This window comes from Pogona vitticeps, chromosome 3 (genome assembly GCF_051106095.1).
Source record: "Pogona vitticeps strain Pit_001003342236 chromosome 3, PviZW2.1, whole genome shotgun sequence".
NCBI lineage: Eukaryota > Metazoa > Chordata > Lepidosauria > Squamata > Agamidae > Pogona > Pogona vitticeps.
The window spans coordinates 119270996-119284076 of record NC_135785.1 but is presented as its reverse complement, the minus strand read 5'-3'; the positions used below and the strand labels follow the sequence as shown (position 1 = coordinate 119284076).

At 47.3% G+C, this 13081-nt stretch overlaps 1 long non-coding RNA gene across 1 annotated transcript in view; it reads left to right on the top strand.

Moving 5' to 3' along the window:
• LOC144588227 (uncharacterized) overlaps positions 1 to 13081 on the top strand; it is a 95283-nt gene continuing 82202 nt past the window's right edge. Inside the window, exon 1 of the long non-coding RNA XR_013543673.1 lies at positions 1 to 1853. This is a non-coding gene — a long non-coding RNA (uncharacterized LOC144588227). The remainder of the gene's footprint in view (positions 1854 to 13081) is intronic.

Here is a 13081-nt window from a genome sequence, read left to right as displayed (position 1 = left end):
TGTGTGGACCACAGCAAACTATGGCAAGTTCTTAAAGAAATGGGAGTGCCTGACCACCTTATCCATCTCCTGAGAAACCTATACATGGGACAGGAAGCAACAGTTAGAACTGGATATGGAACAACTGATTGGTTCAAAATTGAGAAAGGAGTACGACAAGGCTGTATATTGTCCCCCAGCTTATTTAACTTATATGCAGAATACATCATGCGGAAGGGAGGATGAATCCCAAATGGGAATTAAGATTGCCGGAAGAAATATCAACAACCTCAGATATGCAGATGATCCCACTCTGGTGGCAGAAAGTGAGGAGGAATTAAAGAACTTCATAATGAGGGTGAAAGAGGAGAGCGCCAAAAATGTTCTGAAGTTCAACATCAAAAAAACTAAGATCATGGCCACTGATCCCATCACCTGCTGGCAAACAGAAGGGGAAGATATGAAGGCCGTGACAGATTTTACTTTCTTAGGCTCCATGATCACTGCAGATGGTGATAGCAGCCCTGAAATTAAAAGACGCCTGCTTCTGGGGAGGAAAGCAATGACAAACCTTGACAGCATCTTAAAAAGCAGAGACATCACCTTGCCGACAAACGTCTGCACAGTCAAAGCTCTGGTTTTTCCAGAAATTACTTTTGTTTCCATTCTGTTTTTGACTATTTTACTCCAAAAGAATTTTAGCTTACTGAGCGTGCAACTACATGGGACAGTTACCCCAGAATTAAGTCAGATTTGGAACAGATGAGTTTGAATTAAAACCAGGTGACTACATGATATAAAGCTCAATGTTGGGAAGCCCATGGTGAAACTGATGTTTTTTGAGTGAGGAAACATCTTTTTTGTTCAGTCAGCAGGAGTGATTTAAATTTCTTCCACAGGATATAAAAATAATATACACACAAACTCAGACAAATACAAATACTAAACTTTAGCCTGCAGTCATTCACAAACCTGTCTACATCCTATTCTGTATGTTTTTCTTAGTCAGGCCATAAAGAACTTGGCTAAGTCTAGGCTACCACCAAACAATATTACCTCTTCCCTGCTATGCCAATTAAGAATCCACAAAATATAAAATAGTTTGAGAGCCTCCTCTAGAGGTAAAGCCCAGTTGTTCATGAAGTTGTTCATGTAAATATTGGGATACATCTTTAAAACAATGTTTTTATTCTCCTCTAAGAACAGAACACTCAGGGAATTCATTTTATTAGGGAGACAACAAGCATCCGGAATGTCTGGAATGATCCTCACAGTTTTTACAAACTTTGTGGCATGGTTCGATGGCCGTACGATCTGCAGGAGAGAGAGAAGGAAATCATTACCGCTTCTTGGCAAGCAAGCTCTTTTCCCAAAATAATTGGACACCCTGTCAAAAAGGGAAGAGAGGAGGGGTTTATGAATGATTGCAGGCAAAGATCCAAGCCTTTAACTTGCGAAGCATAGTTGCTTCACAGCTTTTGTTTTGTGATTGCTCATGCCTAACCCTCAGCACATCATCATCTTGGGAAACCTTTGGACTGTTGTGGTTTTGGCTCTCGGCATCAGGAGGCCTGACCCACAGAGTGACAAGATGGCCCCCAAATGTTGTCTTAGAAACCATCTTGTCGCTCTCATTATCAATTCACATATTTCTTGGAAAAGACAAACATGGAAAAAAAGGGCACATTTCTGAAGCTGGGATCAACTTCGAATGCACGGGAAGGGCAGGAAATGACTTGCACTTCCTATGATATCAACAAGCTCCTAATGTGCTTCCAAACCTGAAGTTGAGGGAAAGGATGGAGGACCGTTTTTCTTCCTGCTCCTAATGCAGGAGGAGGACTGGAGCTTGTCATTCCAGAGGTGTTGCCAGGGTGAGTGCATGTTATTTAATATTCGTATGAAACCACTGAGTAGCGATTTGAACTGAAGTCATCAGCAGGCAGACAACATCCAGCTCTAGCCTGCATTGTTATCTGAAGCAGCAGAAATGCTAAGTCACTGTTAAGCTGTGAGGTACTGGATGGGACAGGATAAGTTCAAATGTAATTCAGATAAAATATAATGATGGGTGGAATATCTGACTATGGTTTCGGGGCTTCACACCCTTTGAAAGATAAGGCCCATATTTTGGGGGCATGCTCCTTGACCAGAACTGCTATCAAATGCACAGGTAGAAAGGGACTCCTTTCTACAGCTTTGACTGGATCACCTTCCTAACTATGTTGGGCTTCGTCATAGTCATCTACTGGTTATTAGTGGTTACCTCTAAACTGATGCTTGAAGCAGCCTGTGACTTGGATACTATAAGGAATGGTTTTTAATATATGTTTTTTGTTTCATGGTCTAGCTGTCATTGTTCACACCCACCTGTACGATGAAAGACGCACATGACTGCTAGGCTTAAGGCTTCTTCTGTAAGACACATGCTCAGAGATCTATTGGACACTGACATTTCACCATCATACAGGTTTAAAGAAAAATATTTACTGACCTTTGAATTTATTTATTACATTTGTACACCATATAAGTATGTAAGCTAGTCCTACTGTAAAAGCATTAAAATAAAGCTAATTTTGGCTCTTTTTGTTCCTTTCCCAAATATCTTCACTCTGTGTTGGCTTGATATGCTAAAGATGAGGTTGCTAAATAATTGTTAGGAGCGGGGAGAAATAATATATAATTATGGTGCTTTTGTTTTTTATTAGCCACTTTGAGTCATTCCCTTTTTAAAAAATGAGACAGGATATGGATTTTAAAATAAACTATAAATCAATTTAAGGGATGTGGTGGCGCTGCAGGTTAAACCACAGAAGCCTCTGTGCTGTAAGATCTGTAGATCTTCAGCTGTAAGTTCGAATCCATGCGACGGAGTGAGCGCCCGTCACTCATCCCAGCTCCCACCAACCTAGCGGTTTGAAAGCATGCAAATGCAAGTAGATTAATAGGGACCACCTCGGTGAGAAGGTAACAGCGTTTCGTGTCTAAGTCGCACTGGCCGTGTGACCACGGAAGATTGTCTTCGGACAAAACGCTGGCTCCATGGCTTGGAAATGGGGATGAGCACCGCCCCCTAGAGTCAAACACGACTGGACAAAAATTGTCAAGGGGAACCTTTACTTTTACCTATAAATCAATTTAAAAATAAACTATAAATAAACTATAAAGATCAGCCTACATCCCAGTCCCAAAGAAGGACAGTGCCAGAGAATGCTCTAACTACTATACAATTGCACTCATTTCACACGCTAGCAAGGTTATGCTCAAAATCCTACAAGGTAGCCTTCAGCAGTATGTGGACCAAGAACTCCCAGAAGTACAAGGTGGATTTTGAAGGGGCAGAGGAACTAGAGACCAAATTGCTAACATGCGCTGGATTATGGAGAAAGCCAGAGAGTTCTAGAAAAAAATCTACTACTGCTTCATTGACTACACAAAAGCCTTTGACTGTGTGGACTACAGTAAACTATGGCAAATTCTTAAAGAAATGGGAGTGCCTTACCACCTTATCTATCTCCTGAATAATCTTTATTTATTTATTTATTTATTTATTTATTTATTTATTTATTTATTTATTTATTTATTTATTTATTTATTTATTTATTTATTTATTTATTTATTTATTTATTTGATTTATATCCCACCCATCTGGTCTGGTCGACCACTCTGGGCGGCTATATGTGGGACAGGAAGCAACAGTTAGAACTGGATGTGGAACAACTGATTGGTTCAAAATTGGAAGAGGAGTACGACAAGGCTGCATATTATCCCCCTGCTTATTTAACTTATATGCAGAATACATCATGTGAAAGGCTGGACTGGAGGAATCCCAAACCAAAATTAAATTGCAGGAAGAAATATCAACAACCTCAGATATGCAGATGATACCTCTCTGATGGCAGAAACAAGGAGGAATTCAAGAATCTTGTAATGAGGGTGAAAGAGGAGAGCACCAAAAACGGTCTGAAGCTCAACATAAAAAAAACTAAGATCATGGCCACTGGTCCCATCACCTCCTGGGAAATTGAAGGGGAGGATATGGAGGTAGTGACAGATTTTACTTTCTTGGGCTCCATGGTCACCCTAGATGGGGACAGCAGCCACAAATTGAAATGATGCCTACTTCTTGTGAGGAAAGCGATGACAAACCTAGACAGCATCTTAAAAAGTAGAGAAATCACCTTGCTGACAAAGATCCGCACAGTTAAAGCTACGGTTTTCCAGTAGTGATGTATGGAAGTGAGAGCTGGCTCATAAAGAAGGTTGACTGCCGAAGAATTGATGCTTTTGAATTGTGGTGCTGGAGGAGTCACCTGGACTGCAAGGAAAACAAACCTATCAATCCTGAAGGAAATCAACCCGGAATGCTCACTGGAAGGACAGATCCTGAAGTGGAGGCTCCAATACTTTGGCCATCTCATGCAAAGAGAAGACTCCCTGGAAAAGACCCTGATGTTGGGAAAGTATGAAAGCAAGAGGAGAAGGGGATGACAGAGGACGAGATGGCTGAACAGTGTCATTGAAGCTACCAACATGAATTTGACCAAACTCCGGGAGGCAGTGGAAGACAGAAGGGCCTGGCATGCTCTGGTCCATGGGGTCATGAAGAGTTGGACATGACTTATCGACTAAACAACAACAACAACAAATCAATTATTTTGGTTTTCACAAAAAGACCTCCTGCAACCAGACCTGTGAGATTAGTGGCACCAAGTCAAGAAAGTTGAATAGTCCTGTAGTTGTCAACCCAGCTGTGAAATTCTGTGCTGTCCTAGATTAGGCAATGTTGACACACGTTAACCCATGTGGTGCAGTGCTTAAACTGCAGAATGATAGTCTAAGTTTGATCCCGGGCTTAAGTACCTGGCTAAAGGTTGACACAACCTTCCATCCTTTTGAGGTTGGTAAAATGAGTGCCCAGATTGCTGATGGGTGGGGCAATTTGTAGCCTGCATAATTAAATTTTAAGCAGCTCTGAGAGTGCTTTAGGTACTACAGGGCAGTATGTGAGCCGTACACTTTTTCAGAACAAAATGCCTTATGGTCCTCAGTAGCAAGGCCAGAACTATCACCAACAATACTGGCAGTGAACTGAATGTGTAGTGAAGTGGTCAGTTCTCATCTGTCCTAGTGCCCCAAATAGTGCTTGGTCGAACAGGAACTCTGAAGAGAAGATACTATAGACATGTTTCCTCTCAACCCTGCTGCTCTTCTAGCCTGTGCTGGTGCTATATGAAGACCATAAGTGGATACATGAGGGAAAGATCCACCCAATGCAGTTCAGCCGTCCAAGCCTTAGTAACACAAGATATGTTGGTGTCCTCATACATGATTGTAGTGTTCACCCTTTGTTACGTATAAGTCATGTATTATTCATGTCTATGCTAATGTGGTGGAGAGGTGGAGCCAAGAGAGAGTCTAAAAGGCAGAGCCTGAGAGGAGGAGTTAGTCAGTCAAGAGTCAGTCAAGAGCCAGAGTGAGAGTGAGAGTCAGTCAGAGTCAGAGAGAAAAGAAACAGGTATTAATAGAGCTAAGCTGGTTAAGATAAATAGAGAAGGTGGTAATTAATTATATGGGAAGAGGAAAGTATGTATAGAGAGATTTGTGAATGATTTGCTTGTGTACAATGAACATCTGAAGAACATCTGTGATTATTGCCCCCCCAACCCCGGAATAATGCGCGAGACAATAATATGGGTTTAAAATATGGGCCACACTTTATTAATCATACAATCATATACCAACATTTCATTATGAAGGAGGGGCCTGCTGTAGTGCAGAAACATTTAAAGGGATTAACGTAAGGGCGAGTCCCGGGCCCCCCAGGCTCCCGCGACCGTAAAGGATAGCAGGGACCTGGCCGGCCGCTAACCAAACACCCCCAGATCTTTATCCCCCTTTGTTTGAGGGTTGTTAGTCTGGGTGTGACCCAGCGCATCTTCCCACCACAGACACTGTAATCGCACGATCCGCAGTGCCGGGCGGTAGGATGTACTGTTGGCTTACTTGAAATTACTGCGGGACCCACCGTAGAAGCCAATTTTTCCGCACTACCCGCCACAGCATAGGGACTAGCCTGGCTATGTCCCATGCCCGCCACAGAGCCCTGTGAGCTCAGCAAGCAGGCCCCCCCGGATATCCGCCTCTCGGCTTGAATCCCGCGGTGCCCTATCACAGATCCAATACCGTTGCAGACGCCTCTGCATACCTCCCTGTTGATGCCCCGCTGGGCCCTGTTCACCGCATCACTCCTCACAGAGCCTCGCCAGGCTATCCGAGGTATAATTGTAGACCATATGATACGCATCATCGGGTATGTTGTCTTCAATCTTTTAAGGTCGCGCAGGATGTCCAGTATTAACGCCTTGCCCGGCAGCCGGGGCAAGTCGTTGCCTCCCAAATGTATAAGTAAAAGGTCAGGAGGGCAGTGACCAAACGCCGTGGCTCTGCATAGTTGACCCCATTGCATGCCACGCAGCCCCTTCCATGTAATGGTGGCCCTTGCTCCTAGCCCCAGGTTGCTTCCCCAATGAGATGCTGCCGCATAGCGCTCTGCCCAGTATATATAGCTATGGCCGATGATCAAGATGTGCTTCCGTGTTCTTGCGCTTGAGCAACCTGTAAAAACGTCAGTCAGGCACCCGCCTACACTGTAGGTAAGGCTCTAATATACCTTTTATAACAGGAAGAGGACCACCGCCCTAATCGCTTGATGTCCTGCGTGCTGTAGCCCATGGCTGCCGCAGTGGATGCCGCTCCAATTCTGAAAGAATGCGTGCCGAACCTAGCACCCGTAATACCCACTGCCTGTAGGGCTAAACCTGTCAGTTTCCAGAACTGGTATTTTGTTAATGGAGATTTGTCGGCATGCTGGAAAAAATAACCCGGTTCGCTACCCCTGTATTCCAAATATGCTTTAGCTGCTCTAACTGGGCATATGCTCTTGGCTGAGCAGTGCCCCAAAAGTAACTGCCTGCCTTTCCCCCTTTGATCAGCTTTAGATCTTCTAATCAACAGCTCCACTGTCGTTCCCTGCACTTTTACATCCCCCCACTGTAGGGCTACCCTAGCCTTGTCCGCCTTACCTTGAGCCACCAATTCACTGAACCTGAGGGCACCGAAAAAGGCTATGAGAGATGCAGCATGGAACAACCGTATTTCATACTCATCCCTGCACAACGTCCTCCAGTGCGTGCAGATACGCTCCAGGATGCCGGGTGAAATGGGTGTCCTAGTGTCCTGTATCCTGCCCCTCTCCTTAGACCACCCCTCTAACATTTTCCTAATGCGGAAATCGCCAGTGGTGTCCCTGTAGCCATTGCTTTTCGCCTGAAATGCTACGGCCGACAGCTTACCCTGTATAGTGGACGGTGCTAGCCCTCTCTTGTACAGGTGTACCATGAACTGCTGCAGGTGTTCCACTGGGACCGGCCAGGCCTGGTCCAGATGCGCCATCCTTCTAAATTGCGTGAACTCCGTACTCACTGCGGAGTAGCCCTTCCTTGTCCTTTCTGCAAGGGCCATCCCTATTGCTGTGGATGCGACATCACGCCAATCTGCCAGACCTCCGGGGAAAGAACGTCTGGCGTCTCCCTGGCTTCTGGAGCCAGTTCCCTGAACCGAGCGATCTGTTGACGTGACAAAGCATCAGCTATGCTATTGTCTACCCCAGGGACGTGTCTGGCGTGCACCACAATATTGAACTGCAATGCCCTGAGTGTGAAGGCCCTCACCAGTTTCATAACCCTCTCCGATTGTGCCGTCTGGTTGTTTATGATGTGCACAACCGCCAGGTTGTCGCACCAAAAGCGCACTACAGAATTCACCCATTCTTCCGCCCATAGCCATAGCGCTCCTACAATTGGGAAGAATTCTAGGAAGGTTAGATCCCTTGTAATGCCGCTCTGGTGCCATGAGTGCGGCCACGGGCCTGCGCACCATTTGCCTTGGCAATAGATGGCGAATCCCAATGACCCGGCGGCATCCGAGTGCACTTGGAAATTTGCCTTCAGATTTATCTCGGACCTCCAGAAAGAGACCCCGTTGAACGATTGGAGGAATCGGCTCCATACCTGGAGGTCCTCCCTCATGCCCCGTGTTACCCTGGTCCTGTGACTCAGTCGCTTGAGACCCCTCATAGCTGTGCATAGCCGCTTGAGGAATGCTTGGCCCGGTGCCACGACCTTGCAAGCAAAGTTCAAATGCCCAACTATCTCCTGCAGGTCTCTAAGGGAAGCTTTCCTTCTGTGCAATAGGGCTTCAACCCGGGCCCTCAGGTCAATCAACTTGTCCCGTGGTAACCTCGATGTTTGCTGCACCGTATCAAGCTCTATACCCAGGAAGGTTAGAGATGTCGCCGGACCCTCTGTCTTATCTTCCGCTAGGGGCAACCCTAATTCTTTGGCTAATGCTTGGAATGTACGGAGTATGACACCGCATCTGCCTGTGCCTCCCTTTCCACAGAAAAGGAAGTCATCAAGGTAATGCACTGTTGAGTTGCTTCTCGCCATGCGCCTAAGTCTCCACTCAATAAAAGTGCTGAACCTCTCAAATGCAGCACATGACACTGAGCATCCCATGGGTAGGGCCCTGTCCACGAAAAATGCGCCACCAAACTGGAAGCCCAGCAAGTTGAAGTCCTGAGGGTGAACTGGCAGCAGCCTAAAGGCTGACTTAATGCCACATTTTGCCAGTTCAGCCCCTACACCACATTTCCTGATCATTCTCACTGCGTCATCGAAGGAGGTGTACCTGACCGAGCATAATTCCTGGGGAATAGCATCGTTCACTGATTCCCCCTCCGGGAAGGACAGGTGATGAATTAACCGGAATTCCCCTGGGGCCTTCTTGGGCACTATACCTAGTGGTGAAACTCTGAGGTTCGCCATAGGCGGTTTAGAGAAGGGGCCGAGGACCCTGCCCTCTTTTACTTCCTTGTCAATTTTTTGTTGTACTATACCTTCCATACCTAACACTGATCGGAGGTTCCGGGCCATGAAGGCCTTGTGCTCCCCTGTAGCCGGTATTCTAAAGCCATATTTGAAACCCTGCAATAAATACTGTGCGTCCTCTTGGCGAGGGTAAAGCCTCAACCACTCCTCCAGGACCTGTACTTTAATTGGGCTGGGCCCCTTTTGCATTGCTCCCACTTCCGTTGTTAGGCTTCCTGGGGCCCCCTGTGTTCCTGCTCTGTCTCTGGGCCCCCGCCCTGAAGCACGAGGAGTTTGCATGTTGCCCCCCGCATGTGAGACATTCGTGTCTGAACTTGCAGGGCTTCTTGTTGCAGAAGCCCCTGGCGTTAAATTGAAAACAAGGCAAGCGGGGTTGAACCACCTGCCCCGCACTTGTGCGGGTAGCTTGTGAGACTAACGCTCTCCTATTGAGATGCCCACTATCAAAACGGCCCCCAGTGTTGGGCCTAGAAGGGGCCATATGCTGCAGCCAGAGCCCCGGTTGGGGTTCATCCCACCGCAGGTTTGGTTGGATGGCACTTCTCATGCGGAAGGCCTGATCATATTGTAACCAAGCCTGCCCTGCGAAATCCGTATATGCCCTATATATAATGTCTAAGTACTGGAAGAGGGACTGCGCCCTCCACGGCTGAGCCTTTACAATAACCCCAGCGTAAATTAAGAACCCAGGGAGCCAATTAGCCCACGTTCTCTCTGGCTTTTTCCTCCTTCTCCTCTCCTTATCCTTCTCGTCCTCCCCTTCTAGGTCCTTCTTTTCCACCTCCCTATTAAGCAACTCAAAGACATCTATGTACACTTCTTTCCAAATTTTTTCTTTAGTTGCTGGGCTCAAATGGTCGCCCAAAGGTGTCGAATAGTCCCCGTAAGGCAGCGCCGCCATGGGCACAGTGTTGTACCCTGTGTTGGGTACCCCCGGGTAAGGCCAGGCCCCTGAGCCAGCCGCAACCCCAGGCTGCGCCTGCGCGGGAGGAGCCACAGCAGGACCGCCCCATCCTGAGAGATGCGGAGCGGCATAAGGCCAGGGGGTATTGGGTAAACCCTGGCCCATCGAGATGTAGGGTGCAGTCGCTGCATATGCTCCTGGTGCACCCGCGGGCCAGGGCCACGCTTTGGGAGGCGTATGGGCAACTGCCCCGGTTGAGTACTCACCATATGATGTCGACGGTCCGCCTGGTTCCTCATAGCACTGGGGGGCTTCGCCGCTAACCTCCTCAATCTCGTCCTGCTCCTCCTGGCATACAGATGCCTGATCCGACTCTTCCCTGGGAACCGGCCGCTGTTCAGCAGTCCGGCGCCTCTTTGAAGGTGCCCCTGCACCGTCCTCATCCTGCCTCGCAGCAGCATCCGTGCCCTGTGTGGACTCAATAGCAGCACATCTCTGTGTTAGCTCGCGAGCCATGACCCTTAGCCTAGTCCTCTTGTGGCTTTTGGACTCCCGTGCCGATCTACGCACTCCACGTGGTTGAGTGGGCTGCTTGCCCAGAGTTTGAGCCTCCAAGGCCTCAATTTTGCTCTGCAATTTTTGCCAGACCGGCCATGATTCCTCATCCGAAGAGGAATGAGGCGGTGACGCGGGAGTTGCCTGCCCCCTCTTGGCCGGCTGCTTCCCCTTCTTGTTTCCAACCCCTTTTCGTGGAGCCATCTTGCAAGTTAACCGCGCTACGCCTGAGCCGCTACCCTGATTCTTTTCCTGTTCTCCCTTCTAATTTTTTTTCTTAATTTATTTCTTAGATATCTCTATGTGCCTAATGCGCCCCTGGCTGAAACTGCACCCGGGCTAAGTTATTTATTTATACCCGATGCCTAAACTTATTTAGCTGCTTATTAGATTGCAGCCCTTGCGCGCACAAAACCCAAATAAATCAGCACTGCATCCAATCCTGCCGGTGGTACAATGGAATTGATCTGGCCCAAAAGCCTGCGCCAATACTGTAACAAGGGCTGGCTTCCCCTTGGTGTATAATCAATTTGCTGTACCTACAAGGCTGAGGCACACTACGCCAATTGATTGTAAGGTAAGTATTACTTAGTAGTTTTAGTCAATCACCCTTGCCTTAGACTAAGAATGAAAGGGAATATCCTTTATGTCCACCAACCACCTAGCCACTTTTTTTTAAAATTATTATTATTATTTAGTTAATTATTATGTCAGCAATAAAAGACAATGGAATAAGACACAATCTTTATTCAGCTAAAATTGCCACTTAGGCTTTACTCTTGAACCAACCAATCAATTCCTCTGCATGGATTTATGTAAGAGTAATCAAATGTATAAAATTTAAATATAGGAAAAGTTGGGTGTAGATAAAATGTATTCACTTAATAATCTCTATTCAGGCTTTACTATGTAACAATCCAATTAATTCATCTATATCTGTATTTATACACGGCCAATTAATTGCATCTAAAAACACATGTAGATAAAGTTGAATCTAGGTAAGATTTATTAAAGTAATACCCTCAATTTAAACTTTATTATTTAGCCAGCCAATTAATTCATCAATTCATATGTTGTATCCGGCCACTTGAATGTATGTAGGGATAACTGTAGAAAAGGTTCAGTGCAATAAAATGTATTCAATGAATCAATTATCAATTTTTGCTGTAATACTTAACAATCCAGTTAATTCGGCTATGGATATATCTGTATGCTCCCAATGAGTTGCAAATTAATTCAGCAGGTCCTGGTGTTCGCCCAATGCCCTGTAATTGTAATCGGTCTGGAGCTACTAAGGGGTTCCCCCTTCTCCACGCAGGGCAGTGACCGCTAATAAGCAGCCCCGTATATATAACACAGACCAGGATCGCCGGTAGGTTTTTTTTTTTTTTGCTACGTTCAGTTAAAGTGCCCGTATGCCTGCAATGCCAAGCTGACCCGGGCTTGCGCAGTTACCCCTGCGCCTAACCAGGAGTCGAAAACAAGTACCGCAGCGATGGGCGGGCGGGTGGGCGGGGCCTGGAATTTGGCGGGAAATTTAAAAATACAGTGGTCCCTAGCGCTCCGCCTGAACCCCAAAAACCCTGTAGCTGGATTGAGAAAAACCGGCAAGAAAAAACCAGTGCTCCCCAGGAACCAGGCGCGGCACCGGAGCAAGGCAGTAAAGGAAAAGGAATCAAGGCCGGCTTAGGGGAGGGACGGCTTGATCAGACCGCGCCGAGTAGTTGCAGCGATCCCGCGCCTTTCTCCCCGCTGCCCCCCAATCGGGAAAGAGCCGGTGTGCTCGCGGCGCCGCTTCCCAGGGGAACGATCTGAGATGTTAAATCGCCGCCGCCGCCGCTAATTGTTTTACCGGGCGAGGCTGGAACGAGCGCCTTGGTGTGGCGCCGAAGGGGAAAAGCAAGGTAAGAGATAGTGGGCATCTCAACAGGGCTGCTCTATATGCAAGGGGCCCTAGCGAGGGGTAGGCGGGAAGAGTTCCCAGTGGCCGCCCTTTTTCCCGGTTAGGTTTCCCTTTTCCGCGCATAGGTACTCAGCCTGTGGGAGGAGCCGATGCTTCTCCCGGTCTGTTGGAAGTGCCCTGCCGAAGCTCCGTTTCCCGATCCATTCAGCTCCTGACTCCCTACTCCTTTCGCCGCAAGAAGGCTGCCAATGCTTCTCCCGTTGCGACAATGAAAAAAAAATGGTGGTCGCTGTGTTCCGATCACTGTCCTTCCAGTTCGGGTGCCCGAAAAGAAGAGGGCGTTCCGGAAGGGGAAGGCCCTTTAAATACCCGGGCCTTCCCCTCCCACCCGGAAGTCACGTGGGCCCCTCTCGCGCTATCCCGGGTGGAGGGCAAGGCCAGCCTCGCCGGTCGAGGTCATGGACCCTCCCGCGGCTGGATCATTATTAACTTTGCTACACTTCAATAAATAAGTTCTGTTTGCATTTACCAGACAAGTGTTTGGACAAATGTCTTTTATCTTGTGGATAGAGGTAATCCACTGGTGGCAGTGAGGGAAACGAAGACGAACCTTTGTGAGGGCACAAAAAGTAGGTGCTTCTTAGAGGTGAATGTCACAACTGGTGTCCAGTGGCGGGATCTGAAAAAAATTCCAGTCAAGCCAGAGTAAAAAGTGAATTTTCTTTGAGTCAAGGGTACCCTTTAGTCAGAGGTCTGTGGTAAAGAAGTGGGTTACCTGCTAGAGCTTTA